The following is a 27,915-nucleotide window of genomic DNA, read 5'->3' as shown; positions in this document are numbered from 1 at the left end:
GCAAGTTGCTTTTGAGTTTGACATGCATCTTCATCCAATAATGCTTATAATTGTTGGTCTTCAAACTTTTCAGGTTGACCTGGATATTTTTTGTCTTTCACATGGAAATCATTACTTTTAAAGATTTAAACTAGCATTCACAAGTATCTTGAGATGGAACATGTTCACCATAAGCTTCCCAAAGTATTTGGCAGCATTTTTCTTCAAAATAAAGTAATAAATTAAAACTTCCTGCAAATGCTCTTTTTTTTTGGCACAAAATTTGACATTTTAAAGTGTTAAAATATTTATGATATTAACACCTTCAGCAAATTTTACATATGAAATTTTGAAGCTTGTTGTCAATACAACAAAATAGCATACATATCAAATTGCATATATATCAACATATGTGTAACCCTATCTATTGAAAAAACCCGCATTATTAACTTGTACACTTAGTATATATAGTCCAGCCTGTGTGGCTCAGTGATTGAGCATCCAATCCACCCATGAACCAAGAAGACACCAGTTTGATTTCTGGTTAAGGCACATGCCCTGGTTGCCAGCTCAGTCCCCTGATGGGGAGTGCAGGAGGCAGATGATAAATTCTTCTCAACATCAATGTTTCTATCTCTCTCCCTCTCCCTTTGTTTCTAAAATCAATAAAAATTTATTTCAATAAAGAAAAAACACTAAAAATGCTTCAAATTTGATGGAAATTAATAAACCACTCATTGAAGAAGCCAAGTGGATCCCTAGGATAAGACTCATGAAGATATCAATAGCTACATGATAATCAAATTGCTTAAAACCAGTGATAAAGAGGAAATTTTAATAACAGCTAGAGTTAAAATAAGCACTACATGAAAATAACAACATGATTCTGGACAGAAACAAAACAACTACAAGATCATAGAGCAACATATTGAAGGTATTTTTTAAATAATTGAAAAAATGTCAACTCATAAATCTCTAACCAGCAAAAGTAATTTTTAAAAATAAGGGAAAAATAAAACTTTTTACAAATATATAAAAGTTAAAATAATTCATCACCAGCAATCCAACAGTACAGATAACTTTAAAGGAAGTCATTCAGGAAAAGATAAATAATAACAGAAGCAAACCTGATTCTACACAAAGAAAAGTTCAATGATAATGATAATTGAGTGAGCAAAAATAAAATAATTATATTTTTATTTTAATATCTCATTAAATTTGAAATTTATAGACAAAATGATGACAATGTAGCAGGTTTATAAGCTATGTAGAAATAAAATATATGATAAGAGTGACACAAAGAAAAAATTGGAAAAATTAAAAAAATATACTATTATAAGATTATAAAATGAATGAATTAAGATCATATTAATTGAAGTTAGGCTTTGATAATATATAAATGTATACTATGAATTTTAACCATTAAAAGGAGATAATGAAAAAAGAATTAATGATAATAAACAAGCCAACAAAAGGAAAAATGAAATAAAATCTATCATTAAACCAAAAGATGATTTTAAAAAAGTGGGGTGGTGGCGGGGAAACAAAGAGCAAATAGAGCAAATAGAAAACAGCTAGAAAGATGGGCAATGTAAACCTAATCATCAACAATCATATTAAATATAAGTAGTCTAACAAGCCAATTATAAGGCAGGGACTCTTAAATTAGATTTAAAGAAACTAAGCCTCTACAACATGCTATCTATAAGAAACCCACTATAAATTAAAATGCACTAATAAATTAGAATGAAATGGATGGGAAATTCTGTGTCTGGCTATCCATGATGAAAAGAAAGTTTAATTTATTATATCAAGATCAGACAGTTATTTTAGAGTAAAAGATGCTCCCTGAAATAAATTAAGTTTGAGACTAATATCTTTTCCACAAAGGAAACTCCAGACCCAGATAGTTTTACTAATGTTTTCTACCAAACACTTAAAAAATAAATAACAATTCTTTACAAAGTATACTATAAACATTTAAGTACATGAGCCTAAAATCCTGAAATACAAACCAGAAATAAACAAGAAAGAAATATTAAGTATCAATATCCCACATACACATATAAATATAATGCAGTTTTGTGGTATAAAAGGGAATATTCTAGGTGAGATACCTAAGCATGATTAGAGAAAGTACAGCCCTGTCAGCTGCTGTGTCAGAATTTATAGAAACTTCAGAAATCTTCAGAAAACAGTGAGATCAATAATTTGGTAAGAAAGTGGAAAACTTTTAAAATCAGCTAAAAGATATTTGCAGATATTTTAGTTCCTGATCTTGAGTCAATGTGATTAAAGGAAGAGGAAAACTTTAGCGTGTACTTAACAGCTGCTAATAATAGTAATTACTGTGTTAGTACCGATCTCTGAGTAGTGGATGTCATGACCCAATTAATGATTGAACACATATGGCTTTTATTATGGGACATACATGTGAAAGAACTGTGGAGGGAATAGGATAAGATTGGCAGAGCCAGGCATATAGCTGTCCAAATCTAACCCTGGGTGAATGCTTACTGAATGTTTGTATTCCCCCAAAATCCATATGAGGCAATCCTACCACCACTGTGATAATATTAGGAGATGAGGCTATGAGGTTAGAGCCCTCATGAATAGGATGAGTGCACCAAGGAAAAAAAGTACACTGGAAAGCTCCTGGCCCTTCCTGGCATGCGAGGACAGGAAAAAAGCAGCTGTCTCTGAAGGGGGAAGAGGCTCTCACCAGACACTGAATCTGCCAGCACCTTGATTTCAGCCAGTCTCCAGAACTGTGAGCAGTAAATGTCTGTTTTTAAGTCACTCAGTCTGTGGTAGTTTTATTACAGCAGCCCAAAAGGACTTTGACAATGAAGTACAGGGGGAAAAAGATCGGGTGGAAGCAAGCTAGACAGTCATTTCATCCAAGAAAAGTTTAACAAGATCATCAGGGAGTTCTCGACCCAAAGTCACTCAACAGACATGTTCTGTCGCTTGAGATTTGGACATGCAACCAAATTCACTCAGAGCTTAGAGATGACGAAGAAGAGGTGTGGTCCCAGTGAAAATACAATCATGGATTTCAGACTATGGGAACTGGGCCCCTGGCAAATTATTCTCCTTATAGTTGAAGATCTGTGAGTTGCATTCTCATGGCTACCATTGTCCACCCTTCCTGTTATCCTATATAATAAAAGCCCAGTGACCATTACAGGGTAATGACCAGAATGACCAGAATGACTGTGGCCCCTTGCCCCTGTCAGTGCCACCCTCTACTAGTTCCCCCCCAACCCTGATCAGGGGTGAAGACAGCAGGAAAATCACCCTCAGTACCAGCCCCCAGCCGGCCCACCGCTTAGTAGAGATCCCACCCTGATAGGGACCCCGCCCATGCCCCAGGCCTCTATAGAAATATAAAACCCTGCCACCACTCCAACCCAACCTGTCAAAGCCTCCTGAAACCACAAAATTAGATCACTGACTCAGGCTAGCAGGTCAAAGTGTAAAGCCTCATTCACACATGAGGAATTCACACCTCTCTCCTTGGACTCCGTGTCTCAGAGGTGGCATGCACCGTACGGGCGTGCAAATAAAAGTAACTCCTTTGGGGTCCTGTGGTGCATCCCGGCAGACCAACTGATCACTAAAAGCCAAGAATCAGACTCTGTGCCTTCCTCACCTGCAGCCTCAGCTCCAGGCAGGCACTCCCCACGGCGGGATACAAGGAGAGCCCCGTCTGGATTCTCCTCAGAGACAGGAATGCTCAGGAGGCCAAGTTAACAGAAACCTAAGGACCCAAATGCTGGGGCCCATGCCGCCAGGGCTGCTCAGCACAGGGCCACGGGGAGCTCAGACCAAGTTCCGGTCCAAATCCTAACCGGGTCACAACCTGGCATCCCGGACCACAGCACGCGCTGGAGTGTGTAATCATGGGAGGTGATCTGGAGGCAGAGGGCTCACCCAGCCTCTGGGCCGCAGGGGCTCTCCGTCTGTGTGCCCTTCCCCCAGGGGCTCAGCCCCAGCTGTGCCAGCCAAGCCCCTTTGCTGGGGCAGGATCGCAGGGGAGAGGCCAGGGGAGGGGTGACTGGCCGTGGCCTCCACTGTGGCTGTTTGCACACATGTAATTAATTAGCTCTAGTTATCCCAGACTTTCAGTTCAAGGACTCTGGGCCTGGAAGCTATGCCTGCGGTGTACGTCCCCATTGGCCACTGATCAGCCAATGAGCCCTCTCACCAGGCCGGGAAGCTCTATCCCCATCCACAGCACCCTGTGATGTGTATGGTTTGCCCAGCTGTCTACACAGCACCACGTGCTGGCTTGGGGGTCTTTGTGTGTCCTCTGTCATATCTCTAAACTGGCCCCTGGGAAGGTTCAGGAGACCTAGGCACCAAGGAGGAGAGGAAGGGTGGCGAGGTGAGCGAGGGGGAGGATGAACTGGTTCTCATCTTCAAAGCAAAGAAGTGATAGCGCCTGGCTCTCCCATCTGTGCAAGTCCTACATAAGCCCAGGGCAAAGGCCAAGGGATTTTTGATGTAACCACCAAACCACTAGACCCGTGGTCGGCAAACTGCTGCTCGAGAAAGCCACATGTGGCTCTTTGACTCCTTGAATGTGGCTCTTCCACAAAATACCATGGCCTGGGTAGATCTATTTTGAAGAAATGGCGTTAGAAGAAGTTTAAGTTTAAAAAATTTCGCTCTGAAAAGAAATTTCAATCATTGTACTGTTGGTATTTGGTTCTGTTGACTAATGAGTTTGTCGACCACTGCCCTAAACCAAGCTGTCTCCTCACCCCCCAAGCCATTTTGAACTTCAGCCACCAGCCCTCCTGTCCTGCAGGTGGCACAGCCAAGGCTCAGAGAGGTTAGGGCACTCACTTTAGGCAGCACAGCAGGCCAGGGCCACCGCTCTCCAGAGCTGTAGCACAGGATTCAGGATTTGGGCTTCGTTCAAAAACAGAAGGTGTGGAGGGAATGCCTACAGTTCCACTTTCTCTCTGTCTGGTCTCAGATCCCTAGCCCTCAGCTAACCTGTTCCTGCATACTCAGTCCATTCCCCTCCACATCCTCCCAGCCCTTTTCCTGAGGCCAGTTCAGTCATATCTGTGCTGAAGGGAACCAGAGCGCAGAGGAGAGCAAGTTCAGCCTCAGGGGCCCTACTTGGAGATGGAAGGATCCTCTGAACTGAAGCAGGATTTCTCAGCACACTAGATCTTCCCTTAGGGCTGAGTCCCTCCCTTTGCCTTCTTGGGTTCTCTGCCTCTGTCTCTCCCTATTCCTTGCTCTCTGATCCTGTTTACTCCTTCCCCATGTCTCCCTGGGCCTTTTATCTGTCTCTCATTGGATCTCTGCCCGTGGAGAACACTCTGCTGCCCCCATAAAGGAACACACACCAGCAGAATCTGTCTTTTCAATAAAAAATGAGACAAGTAGGAAATAGAGTGGATTAAAAAGCATTGGAAACAATTCATGTGTCTGCAAATGTGTTCCAAATGGCAGCACCTCAACGAAGGTGGCAGGGGTGAGTGTTATCCACATGTTCTGGATCCTCAAACACAAAATGTAGGGAACTCAGCACCTCACTGCAAAACCCTCCCACTAGCCACCTGGGATGGCAGGGTCTGGGGAGGGGACTTAGTTTGTACTCACTCTAGCGGACCCCACCAGATTCCGTAGACCCTTTCCCCTGTTCTGGCATCTGCTGGTCCCTCTTGCTCCAGCAGTACCTCTAAGCCTTCCTATGCTGATCCCAGCTCTCCTGCACCAGTCCCTACCCCTCCCCCTGCCTACATATATTTCACCCTCTCTCTCCTCCACCTCTAGTCTTCTATCCTATACTTCTTCCTGACCTGCCCTGCCCCACATGCATTCTGCCCTCCTAACCCCAGACCACCAGCAGCCTGTTTCCAGGATAAATTGTTAGAACAAACTTTCATTGGCCAAATGAGACTCTTCAGGGGCTGCATGCAGAAAGACACTCCCAGTCCTGCATCTGCAACTGCTCTGTCTTGCCAGATGCCAACCAGAAACTGTCTCTGGAGACATAGGGCAACAGGAGTAGGCTGCTATCCTTTGAAGCCCCTCATCAGGAAAAAACTCTCCTTTCCCCCTGAAAATAAAAGTTCACCCTGCTGCCTCCCTTATCACTTTCAGCAACCCTGCTTTGCCCCTTTCCCTGGAAGTGGAAGGATTGGAACACATCTGTATACATAAAAAGTAATATGCAATCGACCAAATGGCAGAACAACCTCTTGACCAGTTGCTGTCAGGTGCACTGACCACCTCTAGAAAATGTATAACAGAATTATAGGTTCCTCCCCCCAGCTGGTAGGCTTCAATCTCCCAATGGCAAACGGGGAACATGTCTTGATTGGGCCGGGGGGTGGGGCTGGGGGATAGTTATAGGTCTTTTGGAAAAGGACTCTTGGAATCATCTTGGTATATGCTTTGCATAGTGCTGCAGGGAATTCTACTAGGGACTTGGCCAGCAGCTCACTTGGGTTCTGAACCCAACAATTGGCCCATATTTTGAAACTAATTAAGGAACAATTGAAGAACAATTTTCCTTGGCCCTCACATTTTTATACAATTTTGAGAAGAAAAGTACTGATTGATCTTATTTTTGGACTATCTTTACAAGAATGTTTTGAATAGCAAACAGCCTTTAAAGAAAATTTCCCCCCTTCATAGCAGAGGGTAGATTTGCTTAGTATCCATAATTAAAATTAAAAAAAACACACACAAAAAAAAACTACATTTCCTAAGCTCAGGGTTTCTCTGCTGTAATGCATCGTGCATGCAGATATCACCTGGATTTCTTGCTGTTCCCCTGTGCAAATTGGGACATAAGTAACTGCACCCAAAGGGCTGATACTCTGGCTACCATTATCGCTGTATTATAATAAAGTTTCTTGCATCCATGGCCCAGACATCTTGTGTCTTCTACAAGCTTTTATAGAACTGTGACAAAAACAAGATGATCTTCTCAATCAGAATTTTTAAAATTACATAGGCAGTAACGATTGTTATTCTTATTATTTTGAATAAGTATCATCAGAAAAAAATAATGAAAATTTTCATTAAAATCCAATTGATGTATGATTTTTTATGGGAAATGTATAACAGAATTATAATTAGGAGATTAAACATTATTTAATGTAGTTAAATATCTTGTCAACTTTAATTCACTAGTACAAGCATGACTAGATATTTTAGTGACTTGACGAGAAATTGCCTTTAATTTATTTCTGTCATCATTTAAAGATAAACTATATTCTTCATATATTAATACTTAAGTTCCTCCTTAAGAATAATATGCTGGATTTAAAAAAAAAAATAAGTAAAAGAAAATCAGATAGACATACTAACTAGTAAGACATTCAGCCCATTCTTCTACCTAAATGTGTTTTTGTTTTTTTTCTCTTAACATTATTGATTTTGGCCCACAGATAAACCCAGTCACCGTGAGTGATAAACTATCACCAAATCCCATTGACTTTTTTTCTCTTTTTGCTGTAGTTTTTGTCAGGTCAATGAATTATCCTTGGCTTATACTTTGTTCTCTAAGGCATTAATCAAGATTTTTTTAAAATGTTGGATTCTCACAAGTTTAGGTGGATAAAAAAGGATATCTAAGTTATTGTTTACTTACAATGCCTTGCTCTGATTCATAGAATAACAGTGTCACTGCTATTTATTAATGATCAAAACTGGTTTATTTTTATTATTTTTTAATTTGTTAATGAGCAAAAATAAAGGATTTGCTTTGTTTTCTTTAACATCAACAGCCACACTTCTGTAAATGCAATTAGTAAAGATCAAACCATATAGTCACATGGTATTATTAATAATGATAAATATTTATTACATGTTTAGCTTTTGGCAGATGCCATATTAAATAAAATCTGTCTATCTATCTACTATCTATCATCTCTCAATTCATATACCTATTAATCTAAAATAATTTACATCTAAATCTGGAAGATAGACACTCTCCTTTACTTCATAAAGTTGAAAACTGAGGCATGAAGTGGCTATGCAATTTTCTCCAATTAACAAATCTAGTATGTAATGAAACAAAAATCTGAATCCAGGTCTTCTTATTTAGAGCCTATAGGCTTTTAAGATTAAATTATACCATATATACTGGTTCTTTAATGTAACAGCAGAGTAATTATATATAATAAAATGTTCATATGCAAATAGACCAAACAGTGGAACAACCGAACAACTGGCCGTTATGATGTGCGCTGACCACCAGGGGGACGCATGTGGAACATAGCAGGCATCAGCAGCAGGCAGCAGAGCGCAGAACATGGCAGGCATCAGCCACGGCAGGATGGTGGAGCAGGTGAGTGGGGGAGCCAGACCAAGGCGGGAGTCATTTGCTGCCATCAGGGAGAGACTCTCTAATAGTTGCTGACAATTCTTTGTTCCTGCACACCAAGGTTTTCCCCCTGGTGGCGCCCGGCGTTGGCCCTGACCACTCGATGCTGTCAGTGGGTGTGAGAGGCCTTATGTGAAAATTAAGTCTGGTGTCTGTATGTCACTCATCCAATAATTGTCTCCCCTCTAGTACATTCAAACTTTTCATTGTCACAGTAATGTTGCAATTTCTAATTAAAAACTATATTTTACATTGTATAATTTTAGTCAATAAACATAACTCATTGAGTCAGATAATAATATACAGCTAACCTATTTTGAACTATAACTGATATTAAATAGGATATTTGGAATTTTTGCAAACATATTTCTTCCCTCTTTATAATTTTTACTAATGGGATCAAGATTTTTTTTAAGTACTTTCAATATCCTAGAGAAAGTTTACAGAATACCAATTTTCTAATTTCCTTCAATGATATTTTTTCACAAGAGGTGTAACACAGACATTGAAGTGCTAATAAAAAGCAAAAATAATTTATTGTATTTATAACATAAAGTCTTACTGTAAGTCCATATGCTATTTTGATGTTATTTAATATTTTGTAAATAGATCATGGATTTTTATTTATACTTTCTCAAGCCTTATATTTGAGGTATAACAGGCAAAGAAAATCTAACAAAGGTGTAATATGGAGTATCAAAGAAAAAGAAAGAAAATCAAAGGACAATAAAACAGAGAAAATATTTTAAAAAGTGTGTATAAAACTTGAAACAGTATATTAAGATGCCATGGATTCACTAGCAATATGATAAATGATCTTCTGAAAAAAATGTAATTCATGCCTCTTCCTTACCTAAGACCATTCTTTCCACTGTACTTCAAATTAAACTCTAATTCTTTATTTTTGGAGGCAAAGCTACATATTGTCTATTTTCAACGTCTGCTAAACTCAGCTTCGCCATGTTGTTTTCTACACTGCGGCCTCAGTGGCCTATGTTTTCTCAGCAAACTTATTCCTGCCTTCACGTCCTTATTCAGGTATTCTTTCTGAAAACAACAAGGTAATTTTTCCACGAGCTTCTTGTATGACTGATATTTGCATCATTTCATATTTTCTATTAAATGTCAAGTTTTTAGAAAGACTTTCTCTGAATATGCAACCTAAATAACCCCATTTTGCCACTCTCATATTATTCTGGCTATTGCCTTTGTTGAACTTTCTAAGTTGTCATCCATTTCTTTCCTTTTTACTGACTGTGTTCTCATCTCTAACATATAAGTGTCTGAGATTATAGATATTGCATAACATATTCACTGTTTTATCCTTAGCATTATGTCAATTGAAACGTATCTAAATGCTCAGTATATATTTATAAAATCAAGAATAGCCATTTTAAGAAATGAGAGGGGGGATCTATGTAATACTATCAACAATAAAGACTTTTTTTTTTTTTTAAATAGGCCATGTTTTAATCTATTATCATTTAAACAAAACATACTCCTTTATTCACTTTTCTGTAACATGATTTTTAAGAGCATAATGATGTATGAAGACTGACATTTGAAATAATAAATCTTAAACAAAAATATTAAGGTAATGTGAGTTGATGTGATAAGCAATATGAATTATAAATTGTTAGGTGTTTTTTTTTACATGTTGAGGGATTCACATTTACAAAAATGTTTCCTTTTTAAATTAAATAACTCATTTGATCTTTTATTTTTTTTAAAGGAATATTATATTTTATTGCTGTGAAACAAATTATCACAAATTCATAATAATGCCCATGCTTTTGTTCAAAATTCTTTAGCACAGAAATTTAGACATGGTATGGGCCTCATGAGAGCAAAATCAAGATGTTAGCATAACAGTTTTGTCATCTAGAGCTCAATATTTGTTTCTAAGCTCACATGGCTGTGGAAGAAATAAATTCCTTATGGTTATGAACTAAGCTTGTTTTCTAACAGTTTATCAAATGAAAGCCATTCTTAGGCCACATATGCCAGTCTCCCTCCTTGCCACATTTACTCCTTTATCTCTGCAGCCAAATATAAAGATCTCTGTCATTCTTTCTCATGTCAAACTCCTCTCACACTTCTAATGTCTTTAAGATTTCATCTGATCAGGCCACTCTCACTAAAAATTCTCTCTCTCTCTCTCAGAATTAACTGTTCCTATAACAACATAAACCTAATCACAGGATTTATCTACACATGTGGGTTCCAAACTGTAGGTTAAAAATACTATTTTTGATCGTGGTTAGTTCAATCCACAGAAAAAACCAGGGATATGTATAAAGTCTATGTAAAAGGAACCTCCACAGTTCAGTTCTGTGTTGTTCAAGGGTCAACTGTATAAAGAACTCACAAATAAATAACAAGAAAGCAACTCTTAAAATGGGGAAAAATCAACAGACACGTACATGAATGGCTAGTAAACACATTAAAAGATAATAATACCATCAATCATCAGACAAATTTAAAATAAAATCACAGTATAATACTACCACACACCCAGTAGATAGCTAAATATTTAAAAATTAAATTAATAAGATCCAATGTTGAAAGTCAATAGCTAAATCTGAACTCTCATATATGTCTTCAGAGAATGGATAATGGTTCCACATTGAAAAACCTCATGGCTGTTTCTTAGAAAGTTAAATGTATAATTTACCAAATAATCCAGACATTCCACTCTTGAGTATATTTGAAAGTATATTTTCATTCATAAATATCATTCTATAAGAATGTTCATAGCGCATTTTCTATAGTAGACAATACTATGAAACAACCTACATATTCATCAACAGAGGATAAATAAGTAAATTGAAATATTAAATTATCTAGATCAGGAGACTATTAGACTGAGGTAGTTCTAATGCTGTAGTAACCTACATAAGCAAACCCAAATCTCAGCTTGTAAATGCCTTAAGGTTACAAAACCAAAATGCTAAGGACAACCAAGCTACAGCCAATAAAATAATTTTCTTTCATTGCTACCACATTTTCTCTACATGAATATACCCTGCTTTCTGAAAGTCTACCTTAAGCCACTTTGCTTTATAAAAGGTCTGCATTAGTAAAGTAATAAATTTTTCTTTAAAGCAAAATGCTCACCACACTTTTGGTTAGTAAAAACATGTACCAGCACTAGTACAATAATAGTGTTTCATAAAAGCAAAAATCTTTAGATTTCTTCTTGTTAGTAAAAACAGATACCAATGTAGGTCTTTCATAAAAACTTTTTTGTAAAAGCTTATGGAATGCTGAGATTCTCTTTACTCCAGTTAGGCTTATGAAAGCTTTCAAAGATAACCTCTCCTTTTGGTTAGTGAAGAAACCTGTAAAAATATTTCTCCAGGCTTCTCTCTGGGGAGCACTACTAACCAGACAGGTTTGGTGCTGTCCAATGTGAAACATTTTTTATTCAAATAAATTTGTAAAATTTTCTATCCCTCAGCTTACCTTTTATCCAGATTATGTGATATACCTAAGCAAAAAAAAAAAAAAAAAAAAAAAAAAGCAACTATACATATAATGACATAGATGAATCTTCAAAACATTGTGCATGGCATGGCTGGTGTGGCTCAGTGCTTGCGCATCAACTTATGAACCAGGGGCTCATGGTTCAATTCCCAGTCAGGGAAAACTTGCCTGGGTTGCAGCTCAATCCCTGGTGTGGGTCCTCCAGGAGACAGCTGATCAATGATTCTCTCTAATAATTGATGTTTCTGTCTCTCTCTCCCTCTCCCTTCCTCTCTGAAATCAACAAAAATATTTTTTTAAAAACACATTTTGCTGAACAAATTAAATCAGATTTAAAAGAGAAATGTTTAAGTCTAAGTGAAATTTAATAACAGATAAAACTTTTTTAAATGACAAAAAATGTTTATGTTGTCTTTTCTAGGTGATGAGTTAGCAACTGGGAGTTTAGATATTGATCATGCTACCACTTGCATGAGTGTAAATATATGTCAAAATACACTGCTAACACCTTTGCACTTCATCCACCGAAAACTTTTCGGTGGGTGAAGTGATATCAGATTCCATTAAAAGTCTGAAATTAATAGTAGGCTGTTCTTTACTTAAAAACATATAAAGACATTTCATGTAATACTGGATTGGTGGTGATGAACTTCTTCAACTTTTTTTTTTTTTTTTGTCTGTGAAGCTCTTTATATGACATTCAATTGTAAAATGTAGCTTTGCTGGGTAGAGTAATCCTGATTGTAGGTCCTTGATACTCATCACTTAGAGTATTTCTTGGCACTCTTTTCTGGCCTGCAAAGTTTCTGTTAAAAAATCAGCTGACAGTCATAAGGGCACTCCATTGTAGGTAAACTAACTGTCTTTCTCTGTTGCTTTTAATATTATCTCTTTGTCTTTAACTTCTGACATTTTAATTATGATGTGTCTTTGTGTATGCTTCTTTGGGTTCACCTTGTTTGGGACTCTCTGAACTTCCTGGATTTGTATGTCTATTTCTTTCACCAAGTAGGGGACATTTTCTATTATTATTTCTTCAAATAGGTTTTCAATTTATTGCTCCCTCTCTTCCCCTTTAGTTACCCTCATTATGTGAATATTGGTACACTTGAAGGTATCCCAGAGGCTCCTTAAACTATCTTCATATTTTTGTATTCTTTTTGCTCTTCTGATTGGGTGTTCTTTGCTTTCTCACATTCCAAATTGCTGACTTGATTCTCTATTATTTATTCCCTGTAAATTATTCTTCATTTCTGTTAGTGTTTCCTTAATATCTGACTGGTCATTTTTCATGTCTGATGTTCTCACTAATTTCCTTGAAATTCTCACTAAGTTCCTTGAAACTCTCATTAAGTTCCTTAAACAATCTTATAACCATTGCTTTGAACTCTGCATCTAGTATGTAGTTTGATTGATTCCATTTCATTTAGTTCTTTTTAATAAATACTTATCTATCAACAATTAAATATAAAAATCAAAATAAACAAACAAGGAATCTAATGAACAAAATAAACTGATGAATAAAATAGAACTAGATGCATGGAAACATGGAACAAACTAATGAATGTCAGAAGGAAGGGGGTAAAAATAGAATAACCAAAGAATTTATATGCATATATGCATTACACATGCACACAGACAATAGGTTGGTGAAGACCTGGGGCAGGGTGGGATCTGGGTAATGGAGAAAAAAAGGCTGGGGATTTCTGTAATTCTATCAACAATAACAATATTTAAAATGAACAAATAAATAAAGAGTAAGAAAGAAAAATATCACCATGTATATATATCTACAAAACTTGAAAACTATGGAAAATAACAGATCTAGCAATCATCCACAGTGACAGCCAACATTATAGAAAGAGGTTCAACTTCATAACATGTTCTCTATGACCAAGGTCCATAAGTTTAATACCTATGTTGTTGTTTTTTAATTCTTTATTGTTGATAGTAGTACATATGTTCATTTTTACCCCATTGACCTCTTCTAGCTTACCCCATCCAGGCATACCCCAGGCATACCCCATCCTATACAAAGGATCACACTAGAATATTATGAAAAACTATATGTTTCCAAAATCAATAACCTAGAAGAAATAGATAACTGCCCTCCCCTGCTGGCCTGTTCACCCACAATTGCCCTCCTTTGCAGACCTGGTCCCTCCCAATTACCCTCCCCTGTTGGCCATCTTGGGTCAACATGAGGGCAGCCATCTTGTGTGTTGGAGTGATGGTCAATTTGCATATTACTCTTTCATTAGATAGGATAGAGGTCTGGAGCATGGGTGGGGGCCAGCTGGTTTGCCTTGCAGGGTTTCCCAGACCATGATGGGGGTTTCCTTGGGGCATGGGGTGGCCTGGGAGAGGGGCCTGTGGTGGTTTGCAGGCCGACCACACTCCCTAGCGATGCAAGTGGAGGCTCTGGTATCTGGGATTTATTTCTATTTTATAATTAAAACTTTGTAGCCTTGAGCAGAGGCCAAGGCAGGCCAGGAAGGGCAGAAAGCTTGGCTTCCTCCATCGCTCGGGAAACCCAAGCCTCTTGCTTGCTCTGTGGATGCTGCCATTTTTGTTGGGATTTACTTATCTTCTGTAATTGAAACTTTGTAGCCTTAAGTGGAGTCCAGGGCTGTCAGAGTGTACAGGAAGCTTCACTTCCTACATTGCCAGGAAAACCCAAGCCACAAAAATTGGAGAGGGTCACAATACCAGATATCAAACTGTACAACAAATCCACTGTAATCTAACAATCTGATACTGGCACAAGAGCAGGCATTTATGTCGATGAAACAGAATGAGGATCTCAGAAATTGACCCACATCATTATGATCAATTAACATTTGACAAAGGAGGTAAGAACATACAATAGGTTAAAGACGAGCTCTTCAATAAATGGTTTTGGGAACATTGGACAGTTACATGCAAAAATAACGAAACTGGATCACCAACATACACCATACACAACGTACACCATAACTAAAAATGGATAAAAGAGTTAAATGTAAGTTGTGAAACCATAAAAATCTTAGAAAAAAACATAGGCAACAAAATCTCAGACATCTAACATACCAGAATTTTCATGGATACATCTCCTAGGGTGAGAGAAACAAAGGGGAAAAAATAAACAAATGGGACTGCATCAAACCAAAAAGCTTCTGTGTAGCAAAAGAAACCATCAACATCCTTGGCCAGTTTGGCTAGTTAATAGAGGATTGACCTGCAGACTCAAGGATCTCAGGTTCGATTCTGGTCAAGGATATGTACCTTGGTTGCGAGCACATCTCCAGTGGGAGTTGTGCATGAGGCAGCTGATCGATGTTTTTCTCTCATCGATTTTTCTAACTCTCCCTCTCCCTTCCTCTCTGTAAATATCAATAAAATATATTTTAAAAAGAAAAAGAAATCATCAACAAAATGGAAAAGCAGCCCACTTTGTGGGAGAATTTGCCAATGACACATCTGATAAGAGGTTAGTTCCCCTGCTCCCTCTCCCCAAAAAAGTGTTGTGTTTTTGTTTTTTGTTGTTTTTTTAATTATAGAATTATAGAGATCCTTTGAAAAATTATATCTATATATGTGAAAATCTTTCTATAACCTAGGCACTGGCATACAATATTAATAATCAAAAGCCTAGTTATAATTAAGTCTGTCAGGAAGCTTACCCTTTTCATTCATTTGTTGATAATGACCTTAATACAGACTAGTAATATGATTATTTAGATATTTTCATACAGGTTTCAATTCACTTTTCTCCTTTAATTGCTTGGAGTATTTCTGCTTATTGCCTATATATTTCTTGCATGAATTTTTAAACTTATGGTTGGTACAATGAGATTTGCAAAAGCAAAATGTCAACCTTAGCTAAGAGAAGCAAAGAAAGACAGAAAACTAGTGATGTTCTTCATTGGTGAGATTATTTTCACCAACACTGCCTCCCTCGCAACTTCTATTCTTCTATCCTAATGTAATCATACTAATGTAAGAGCTTATGGTGCTGTTATGTATAAAGTTGAAAATGGAAATAACTAATCAATGCTTTGCATTCTAGAAGTAGTGCTATCTCATACACCTTATTTATTAGTTAAAATCTACGTATATCTTTCAAACACATGAAAACCATCTTGATGTTTGTCTCTTGAGATGCTTTTGGAAAGAAAAGCAGTGGTTTAAAAAATCTTCTAAACTTCTGGTGAGAAAATATATTTTTCTTAACTTATGTTTATTCAAGAAAAAGAAACTATTTTCCTCAAAAACAATATGGTTAGCAATTAAATAGATAGGAAAAAGAAGAATCAAATTTCCAGAGATCTTTTTATAAAAATAAACTAGATATGATACATTTCAGTAAAAATTCATTTGAATGCTACCAAAAGTCTATCTTAGCCAGACAAATCCTTAGCAATGTATCCCAACATCTTCTGACCCTTGTGAGCACTGTTGACTTCCAACCAAGATAAACTCATTTCTAAGTGTATGTCTTAGTAACACAAACTTGAGGGCTGCCAGTTTTCATGACCTAAGCTCTACTTAACTTTAGAGTCAACTTTCAAAAATGATAGCTTGGCTGAAACTGGTTTGGCTCAGTGAATAGAGCGTTGGCCTGTGGACTGAAAGGTCCCAGGTTCAATTCCGGTTAGGGGTATGTACCTTGATTATGAGCACATCTCCAGTAGGGGGTGTGCAAGAGGCAGCTGATCGATGTTTCCCTCTCATGGATGTTTCTGACTCTCTATCCCTCTCTCTTCTTCTCTGTAAAAAATCAATAAAATATATATATATTTTTAAAATGATAGCTTGGTTTTCAAATATTGATTGTGGAGCCAAGTTAAAATTTTTAAACATAGTTATTAATTAAATACTAATTTTTTAGAAAATATAACTTGACAAAACTATTATCTAACTTCCCTGTTCCCAATTTTACTGACTCTCTCATATACATTATATTTTACATGAAAATATATATTTACATTTGTGCATTAAAACTAATTTCTAACTTCAGATTTAAAGTGAAGAAACACAAAGCAAAAGTCACAATTAATGCTAAAGGTTAATGTTAGATTCATATTAAAGTCATTTTTCCCCATGGGTAGACAAACCCCAACAAGATTGGTTTCTTATGACCCACTCCAATGAAAAGCTACATTGCTCAGATCTAATGATCTATCATGAGACTAATAAGCAGGGATCCTGTTTTATTAATATCTCTTTTGAATTTGGTTTATTTGATTTGTATCTCATTTTGACAATACCTTTCATATTCAATGAGTTGAATAAAAACTGGACCATAGAATGTTGAACTCTAACACAAATAATAAGTGGTTTCAAATTTGTTATACATAAAATACCAATGGCATCCTTATATGAAATAGAAAAAATAATCCTAAAATTTGTATGAAATCACAAAAGACCTCAAATATCCAAAGAAAACTTGAGTAAGAAGAACAAGGTTGAAGGTGTTATGTTCCCTGATTTTAAACTATACTATACTAAAAAGTTCTAAAAGAGATAGAATGTTAAAAGATTTCAGAAGAATACAAATAACAGTATTGTGTATATAAAATATTACTTATAATCTCAAGGTAGGCAAAAATGTTTGTTTTTATTTTGTCCTATTTTTAAGATAGTCTGAAGAAAAAAAACTAAATATAAAAGATGCATTTGCAAATATGACTATATTAAAAGAAATAATATCTGTTTAAGAAAAGACTAGAGGCTTGGTGCATGATAACTGTGCACTAGGGTGGCGGGGGAGGCACCTAAGCCATCAGATGTACATCCTCCAAAGGGTCTTTAGCACTTATGTGGAGGCAGGAAAGGCTCCTGCCACTGCCGCTGAGATCACCAGCCATGATCCTGGCTCCTAGCTGAACAGTGCTCCCCCTGTGGGAGCACACTGACCATCAGGGGGCAGCTCCTGAGTTGAGCATTTGCCCCCCGGTGGTCAGTGCACTTCATAGCCACCAGTCATTTCGCTGGTCAGTCAGTATGCTTATTAAGCTTTTATTATATAGGATAATCTAATAATAGCAAAGAGTTACGATCTAACAAGTTCACACCTAGATACATATCCATGAGATATTCTTGCATGTACACAGTAAGAACTATCTGCCAGGAATTTCATAGTAGTGTCATATAATAAAAATCTAGCATATATATATATGTGTGTGTGTGTGTGTGTGTGTGTGTGCACTAAGTAATTATATACACACATTAAATAAACAATAAATATGTGTACCCCTTCTCTTCTTTACTAGCATGAGGACAGCAATGTTATATTGGTAATGGAATTAAAATTAATATATCACCCAATCATATACTCACCAAGCATGTCTGCTATCTTAAGAACTTGAAAGCAATACTTTCTATCAAAACTTACATTTATTCGAGTCATTGGATTTAATAATTATATTTTCCTAATGCCCCATTTTCAGCAGGTGCTGTCATTTTCATTTTCTGAAGAAAATTAGAAAAATGCCCAAGATCGTAATGTTTGATGTTCCTCTGACCTCTGGTCTGTCTCTTTGAGGCTATTTCTCATGACCTCCCTTGTTCTGTCAATCCATGAGTCTCTCTGCATTCCTCAAATAGTCAAGCATACTGTCCCATGGAAAGTTTGGAAGTTCCTTGCCTCTGTCTGGGCTATAGTCTCCCAAACAATCTTTCCACTCACCAATTCATCCAGATCTTTTTAAGTTTTATTTTTATTATAGAAACCTCCTTTAGCACCTTAAATAAAATTGCATTTTATATTTATATCTTCACTTTTGACCATGTTACCCTGGTTTGCCTTTTTTTATTTTTATTTTTATTTATTATTATTTTTTAATAGTACTTACTACCACCTAACACATTATGGAATTGCTTATTTTCTATTCACCTTAGAATGTTATTTCTGTGAAACAGGAACTTTATTTATTTTGTCCACCATTGTGTTATATATGCATAGAACAATGCTTAACAATTGTAGGCATTCAATATACAGTGGTGCCTCGCATAAAGAACGCCTCACACAGCAAACGCTGCACACAACGAACTTCATTTCATGATTCATACAACGAACTTCGTTTCACACAACGAAGTCGCCTGAGCTTCCACGACCGCTTTGCCCGAGCTTCCACGACTGCTTCGCCAGAGCTTCCACGATTGCTGCCGATGTATTGCATCCTTCCTCGCAGGCACTGCAGGCAGTCGTTAGTCACTGTGCTTAACTTAAGCACGTATCGCGGCAATCGTTCTTCATTACGAATTAAATCACGCACGTATCACGGCAGTCGTCCTTTTAAGTTAAACTCAATATTTTTTTTATATCATGGCTTCTAAAAAAAGCAGGAAGGTGATTTCTGTTGAAATTAAACAGGACAATGCTCAAAGGGAAGCGTCATCTGATAACGAGGAGCAACAATCAAACAATCAACCAATCCCAACTGCTGACATCAAGAACATCCTGGTCAAATGGAAAGCAGTTCAGGAGTTTACCAATGCCCACTATCCGGATTCAGCTGAAGCAAACAGGATCAACGATCTTTACTCCGATACTCTTGTCCATTATTTCCGGCAGATGTTGGAGAAAAGAGAAAAACAAACGACTTTGGACAGGTTTTTCATGAAACCATCGGCCAAAAAGCAGAAAATGGATGAAGATGTGCAAGATTTGGTAGACTCTGCTTAGTCTGTCTTAAAATTTAAAAAATGTGTGTTTTTTTTTTTTAAAAAATTATGTTTTTAGATGTATCTAAATAAAAATAATAACAAAAAATTTATCTTTTTTTATGTCATCTTAGCATATTTTATGCTACAGAACGAATTATTTTTTTTAACATGCATTGTTATGGGAAAACACGTTTCACATAACGAACTTTTCGCATAACAAACTTGCTCCTGGAACGAATTAAGTTCGTTGTGTGAGGCACCACTGTATTATATTTTTGTTCAATGCAATCAAAGAAGATAGTAAATCTAGGTACCAGGGATGAATATTACAATGCCTACTAAAATGATTGTGCAATTTCATGAGTTGATCCACAAAATGCTCCCCACTTGTTCTAATCCCTCTTGCAGCTGTGCTGGTGAAGGCAGCCAGGCAGGAAGAACCTGCGCTTATCACAATATGACCATTGCCTCCTTCCAAACTGGATCACGGCATACAAGTAAGTCCTCAGGGATGGATCCTCCTTCTTCCTAAGAAGCAGGTCTACACACTGTATCATGGGAGTACTCAATTCACCTTTATCCATAACTGCTCCAAGAAAAAGAGCGATTCACACAGAATAAACCTACAAACACCTATTTCTGACCTATCATTTTATTGATATTTATTTTTACTGTTGTTTGTGATTGGATAAAACTAAACAAAAAGTTTTCTCTCTGTCTCTCTCTCTCTGGCTAAGCTGTGATCCCCTAAAAGGAAAGCATCATTTTTTTTTTTTTTTTTAAGTCCCCAGCACTAAGACCAGTGCCTGGGTTAAAGTAAATAAATGAACTAGCAAAGAAAAGCTTTTAGAATTTGTAATATTCTCTTAAATTTTTTTACATTTTTTTGTAGACTAAAACAATCTAACCAAAAAACATAACCTGCTAGTTAAATGCTCAGCTTTGTCTTCTCCTTTAGTTGAAGATATCTATGAAAACCATACCGCTAAGCAGGCAGCTGAAAAAATCAAGATAAGTGTTAGCTATTTAACTTTAGAATTGTACTCTTTGTAACAGCCAACTGTTTCTTCTCTTTGACATTTTTGGAAATTTCACTCTCCCATAGTTCTGTTTTTGAAGTGTCCTGGCAGTCTAAGCAATTGTATTATGTTTCACTTCATTCTTCCCATACACTGAGACTCTCTGAATGTCAGCCAAGAATATGTTATAAATATCCCCAAATAAAGCATATTTAGCCTTTCACAATTCATTTAAAATCTGTTTAATAACCTTTTTTTATTTTTTCTTCAAAATGGAGATAAAAATACACAAACATACACAAGCTTAAAAGAAGTAAATGTTTAAAAAACAACCAAAAAAGGGGGAATAAGGTTCTTCCATCTGCATTAAATCTTCTACATTTGATTTTGAAAACGAATTTGCATTTTGAATTATCTTGATAGCATCTGGAGGTGGCTACCTATCTTTAGTAGACTCTTATATATTATAGTAATGTGATATAGAAAGAGAAAATATATAAATATTAAATCAAGCAGACATTAGTCTGAATGTCTTTGAAAACAGTTGATAATAAAGAATATATTTTTATATTTTCATTTTATCATTCACATGATTTAAAAAACAGATGCTTTAAAAAATGGGCAAAAGTAGGTTTACTATGACATGTGGCATTGTTTTGAGTTAATAAGGCTATTATAATAATTATATCCTGCATATCCTTTTCCATATGAGCAAATGTAAACCTACTTTGCTAAACTCTGTAACTAACAAAAGTTTATATAAGCAGTAAGTTAAAATAGAAAAAAATATTTTTAATTTATTGCCTTTATATAATTCAGAATCCTTTTTATTGTAGTAATACTCACTAGCTGTGAAATTTTGGGAATGAAACTTTTCTTACCTGGGTTGATCTTCTGAGCTACCTGTTTAATAATAGCATTAAGACAGCATTACATAAAGATCTAATTGAATAATATATGTAAGTCATTTCAAACAGTTGTAAAGAAGGACTAAGTGCATGTAATTATTTGTTATTAGCAATATTCTCTCATTTATGTAGGTAATAAAATACAAACACTCACATATACAACATAGGAAAAGTGCTTATTTTAAATTAAGCAAAATAAAAAAGATAAAACTGAGTCCTGGCCAATGTGACTCAATTGATTGAGAATTATCCCATGTACCAAAAGGTAACTGGGTAGATTCCAGGTCAGGGCACATGCCCAGGTTTGATCCCCAGTCAGGGTGCATATAGAAGGCAATCAAACAAATCAATGTTTCAATCTCTCTCTCTCTCTCTCTCTCTCTCTCTCTCTCTCTCTCTCTCTCTCTTTCTCTCTCTCTCTCTTAAAATCCATATAAATATTTAAAAATAAAACTCAACAGTAAAAGAAAAACACCAATGAACATCTAGGTTTTTTTCTTCCAGACATTTAACTATTTAAAAAGTTTAGAATTATATGTGTTTAAAATGTAAATGTAAACATACTATATTCTCTTCTGTAACACTAGAGACCCAGTGAACAAAATTCATGCACAGGTAATATATTCTCTTCTGTAACACTCATGCAAGAGTAGGGTCCTGGCAAGTGATCAGGGCCCATCAAGTTCCTCACCTCCCCACCTCCTCCTTTCCTGGCTCCCTCAGTGCTCAACTACCACTGATCTCCTGCCATGTTCCGTACCACACCTTGGTGGTCAGTGCATATCATAGTGAGTGTTTAAACTTCGAGTTGAACTCCCAAGGGGACACTTTGCATATTAGCCTTTTATATATATAGATGTTTTGGATTTTGCATTGCAACTTCAATTAAGTTATTATATCATTTTAATGGCCACATGATGTTCTAATCGTGTGTGTGTGTGTGTGTGTGTGTAAATCTATATATATGCATATGCAGTTTCAACAGGCCTTTATAATGATTTTTATTTTTATTATTAAAATATTCCTGAAATAGAAAGTTAGGACATAATATTTGGCATATTAACAATTTTAAAAATAATCAACCCAATAAATAAGAAATAAAACTCTCTTGTTGTAAATTTGTATCTTGTTAGTGAATTTTTCTGTATTTTAACTTATATTTATAAAGTATCTTTCATATTATTTAAAATATACAATAATCCCAAGAATCAAACCTTGTGATTATTCTACAACTCATCATATAAAAATCTGGCATTAATTTTAGGTGCTATTTACAAGAATCACTGAAATTACCATTTAAATATATATTATATTTTAAGGTCTACCTCCCGGAATTTTTAATATATTTTATTAATTTTGTACAGAGAGGAAGGGAGAGAGATAGAGAGTTAGAAACATCGATGAGAGAGAGTCATCGATCAGCTGCCTCTTGCACACCCCCTACTGGGGATATGCCCGCAACCAAGGTACATGCCCTTGACCGGAATCGAACCCGGGACCCTTCAGTCCCCAAGCCGACGCTCTATCCATTGAGCCAAACCGGTCCCGGCTACCTCCCGGAATTTTTAAGTTAGTGGGTACCCATAGACTCTGAGGAATTTGTATTTTAATATGCTTTTGAAGTAATTTTCCCCTTTTACACAGTGTGCCCAAAACTGCATAGTCTTTGCCCTAATTTTGGTATTCTTACTCAAGATATTTCTGCAGAATGTTTAAAAGTTTTAATGAGAATGGCTTCCAGTTGCCTCCAATTGTCAAATCCACTCATTATGCATTTATTTTACTTAAAAAGCTTTTTCCACATTTTTAGTCAAGATATTGTAATCAATATAATATAGTAGGCTTTTTTAACCTTTTATATTTTAAAATCTTTACTGTTTAAAGTATTACATATGTCTCCTTTTTCCCCCATTGACCTCTCCCCAGCCTCCCCCAAGTTTTTTAAATCTATATGTAAAATAGAAATGGCAAATGCTAGCAGGATTTAGTTCTAAAATATTTTTTTCTTAAGACTTGAAACTTTGCTGAAAATTCTGAGAAATATTACAAATTAGAAATAAATTAGTATTGTGTGTGGTTACACAATAAGTATTATTTACTCAAAAGTCAGTTCATGGAGGAAAGAAGATAGATGTAAAATTTGGGAATAAAGAAATGTTTTCATCAACATTTTACAATGTTTTAAGCTTCTGGGACTATAGAGAACGTAACAACCACGGTATAATTTAGTATTTACTAAGACACAACAAACCAGTACAGGATGTCTATGGGTAACAAATTTATATTGCCTTCAGGTTTTGTATACACACAGATATGCATATAAATATGTATATGTACATGTATATGTATATAAGTGTATGCATATGTATAAATATATAGGAATATATTCTTTTCTGCCTTCACATTGGAAACAGGTGTGCATTATCTCTGAAACAATCCTAAAAATAACTTCACTTATTCAAAGTATCACTGTCAAATTTTCCTCATCCTATCATGCCTTTTTTTAAAATATATTTTATTGATTTTTTTTTACAGAGAGGAAGGGAGATAGAGAGTTAGAAACATCGATGAGAGAGAAACATCAATCAGCTGACTCCTGCACACCTCCTACTGGGGATGTGCCCGCAACCAAGATACATGCCCTTGATCAGAATCAAACCTGGGACCCTTCAGTCTGCAGACCGATGCTCTATTCACTGAGCCAAACCGGTTAGGGCCATGCTTTTTTTTTTTTTTTTTTTTCCCCTTCATTATCAACACTATTACAGATGTTCCCCTTTCTCCTCCCTTTGGCCCTCTCCACCCAATCCCGACACCACCCAATATCTTCACTGTCTGTGTCCATGGGCTATATATATATATATATACACATATGTTCTTTGGCTAATCTCTTTCCATTCTCCCAACACCCCTCCCATCTGAGATCTGTCAGTCTTTCCTATGCACCCATGACTCTGGAACTATTTGGTTCATCAGTTTATTAGGTCCATTAGATTCCATGTATAAGTGAGATTATGTGACGCTTGTTTTTCTCTGACTGGTTTATTTCATTTAACAAAATACTCTCCAGGTTCATCCATGCTATTACAAAGGGTAAGAGATCCTTCTTCCTTACAGCCACTTAGTATTCTGTGGTATAAATGTGACACATCTTTTTATCCAATCATCTACTGATGGACACTTGGGCTCTTCCCAGAGCTTAGCTATTGAATAACACTTCTAGGAACATAGAGGTGCATATAGTCTTTCTAATTGGTGTTTTAGGTTTGTTAGAATATATTCCAAGAAGTGGGACTCAAGTGGCCCTTCCATTTTTAATTTTTTAGAAAACTTCATACTGTTTTCCATAGTGGAAGCCCCAGTCTGCATTTCCACCATGTATACTATGCTTCCCTTTACTCCATATCCTTGCCAGCCCTTGTCATTTGATGATTTATTGCTGATAGCCATTTTGGCAAGTATGAGGTGATACTTCATTGTTGTTTTAATTTGCATTTCTATGATGATTAGTGACTGATCATTTTTTCATGTTTCTTGGCCATCTGTGTGTCCTTTTTGGAAAAACGTCTAGGTTATTTGTCCATTTTTTAATTTGATTGTTTGTTTTCCTGGTGTTCCGCTGTGTACGTTCTTTAAGTATTTTGGAAACTAACCTCTTATGAGATATATCATTCACAAATATGTTCTCCTATACAGGTAGGTCCTTTTCATTTTGTTGATAGTTGTTTTGCTGTGCAAAAGCTTATTAGTTTGATGTAGTCCAATCTGTTTATTTTTTTTTCCTTTGTTTCTCTTGTCCCTAGAGATATCAAAGCATGGTGGTCCCTCCTTTGGAAAACTGCTGTTTTAAAACGGCTGTTTGAACTACTCTGTTATTTATAGATAGTCTCTTATTCTATAAAAATACATATTTTTAGCTTAAATAATAGAAAAGATAAACAACTGTCTGACCTTGCAAGCTAGCCATCTAAAGGGGCTGATACACTGATACTGATATTAATTCACATATTCTGCCAAGTGTTTGTTCATCTAAGGTTACAGGTGTCTATATAGATATAATATGTACTCAAAGTTACACGTCGTCTGTATAGATATGATATGTATTAAAGGTTACAAGCTGTCTTACACAAGGAACTAGAAGGATATAAAAAGGAAATATTCCCTCCGGTGTTTGTTCAGAATTTGACAAAGGCAATCTGCTCTGAACCTGCATGCAATAAAGATGACTCCTAACTAACTGGCTGACTAAGATGTCTTGTCCAGCTCGCTTATTTGTGATAGAATAATGTATGAGTGAACAAACAGCTATGTGCAATGTGTGAGATTTTACTGCCTATGTTCTCTTCCAGGATTTTAATGGTTTTGTGATTTTATTTAAGTATTTTATCCATTTTGTGTTTATTATTGTATATTGTGTAAGTTGATGGTTTAGTTTCATTTTTTGCATGTACATAGCCAATTTTCCATTCATCATTTGTTGAAGAGACTGTCTTTACTCCATTGTATGCTCTGGCCTCCTTTGTCAAATAGAACTTGACCATAATGGTATAGGTTTATTTCTGGGTCTCTGTTCTGTCCCATTGATTTATATGCTTATTCTTGTACCAATACCAGGCTGTTTTGATTACATTGGCTTTGTAGTATAGTTTGATATCTGTTAATGTGATCCCTCTGATTTTGCTCCTCTTTCTTAAGATCCTTTGGACTATTAGAGTATATTTTAGGTTTCATATAAATTTCTGGAATATTTGTTCTAGATCTATGAAATATGCCATTGATATTTTAACAGGAATTGTGTTGAATCCATAACTTGCTTTTGGTAGTGATGTTAATTGCATTTTAGTGGTGTTAATTCTTCCTACACATGAATACAATATTTGCTTCCACTTATTTGTATCTTCCTCTCTGTTTCTTTCTTCAATGGTCTATAGTTTTCCAAATATTGGATTTTTACCTCCTTTATACCTAGGTATTTCGTTTTTTATTGTTTTAATAATAAATTAGACTTTTTTTTTAGTTTCTCTTTCTAAGAGTTCTTTATTGGTTTATAACTGTCATTTATGTCTGGATGTTAATTACATATTCTGCTCCTTTGCCAAACTCATTTATCATATCTAATAGTTTTGGGGGTTTTTTTGGTAAAGCTTTTAGGTGTTTTTTGTTTGTTTGTTTGTTTTGTTTTTTACATACACTGTTATGTCATCTGCTAATAATGACAGTTTATTTCCTCATTTCCAATTTGTACGTCTTTTATTTATTCTTCTTGACTGATCACTGTGGCTAGGACTTCCATATACTATGTTGAATAAGAGTGGTGAAAGTGGACATCCCTGACTTGTTCCTAATATTAAGGAAAATGCTTTCAGTTTTTGTCCATTGAATATGATGTTGTCTATAGGTTTGTCATATATGGCATCTATTACATTGAGGTATGATAACTATATTCCCACTTTTCTGAGCTTTCTTTATCATAAAATCAGTGCTGGATTTTGTGGAATGTTTTTTCTGCATCTATTGATATGATCATGTGATTTTTATCCTTCATTTTATGTGAGGCATCACATTTATTGATTTGTGAATATTGTACCTGCTTTGCATTCCCAGAATAAATCTCACCTGGTCATAGTGTATGGTTTTTAAATGTATTATTTGACAAAATTTGCTAATATTTTGTTGAGGATTTTAGTAACTATCTTCATCAGGGATATTGTCCTATAATTTTTTTCTTCTAAGTGGTCTTTATTAATTTTGGATTATTTTGGCCTCATAAAAAAGCTTGATAGTGTTCCCTCTTCTTGAATACTTTGGAATAATTTTAGGAGGGTAGGTGTTTGTTCTTTAAATGTTTGTTAAAACTCACCTGTGAAGCCAACTGATGAAGGATTTTTATTTGTTGGGAGTTGTTTGTTTTTCTTTTTTATTACTGTTTCCATTTAATTAGTTGTTATTGATCTATTTAGGCCTTCTTATTCTTCCTGATTAAGTGTTGGAAGGTTGTACACTTGTAGGAATTTAGTTGTTAATAGTATTTTTCTTATAAACCTTTGTTTCTGAGATATCAATTGCTACTTCACTTTTTTTTTATCTTTAATCATATTTATTTGGGTCCTCTCTCTTTGTTTTGTCATTAGTCTTGCTAAAGGCCCATTAATTTCGCTTATCTTTTCAGGAACACGCTCTTGGCTTTATTAATCTTTTTGTATTGTTTTTAGAGTTTCTATGTCATTTATTTCTGCTCTGATCTTTATTATTTTCACCCTCCTACTTACTCTGGGCTTTTTATGTTGTTCTTTTTTCTAATTCTCTTAGTTGTAGGGTTAGATTATTTATTTGAGATTTTTCTTGTTTCTTGAGATAGGACTGTAATGCTGTGAACTTCTCTCTCAGGACTGCTTACACAGTGTCCCATAGATTTGGAGGTTTTGTGTGTTCATTTTCAGTTTTTTAAGGAAATTTTTTATTTGTTCCTTGATCTCTTTGGTATCTCACTCATTATTTAATAACATGATAT

General features: G+C 35.7%; 1 long non-coding RNA gene across 1 annotated transcript; it reads left to right on the top strand.

Moving 5' to 3' along the window:
- The first annotated feature begins 283 nt into the window (after positions 1-283).
- On the top strand, positions 284-27,433 carry LOC123652779. The gene is made up of 3 exons (XR_006742273.1): positions 284-449; positions 12,167-12,178; positions 27,421-27,433. It is a non-coding gene; the product is annotated as an uncharacterized LOC123652779 (long non-coding RNA).
- Positions 27,434-27,915: the final 482 nt, after the last annotated feature.

The sequence above is a fragment of the Pipistrellus kuhlii genome, unplaced genomic scaffold (assembly GCF_014108245.1).
Source record: "Pipistrellus kuhlii isolate mPipKuh1 unplaced genomic scaffold, mPipKuh1.p scaffold_m20_p_2, whole genome shotgun sequence".
Classification (NCBI taxonomy): Eukaryota; Metazoa; Chordata; class Mammalia; order Chiroptera; family Vespertilionidae; genus Pipistrellus; species Pipistrellus kuhlii.
The sequence above is the reverse complement of the archived record's forward strand: the minus strand, read 5'-3'. Positions and strand labels throughout refer to the sequence as shown.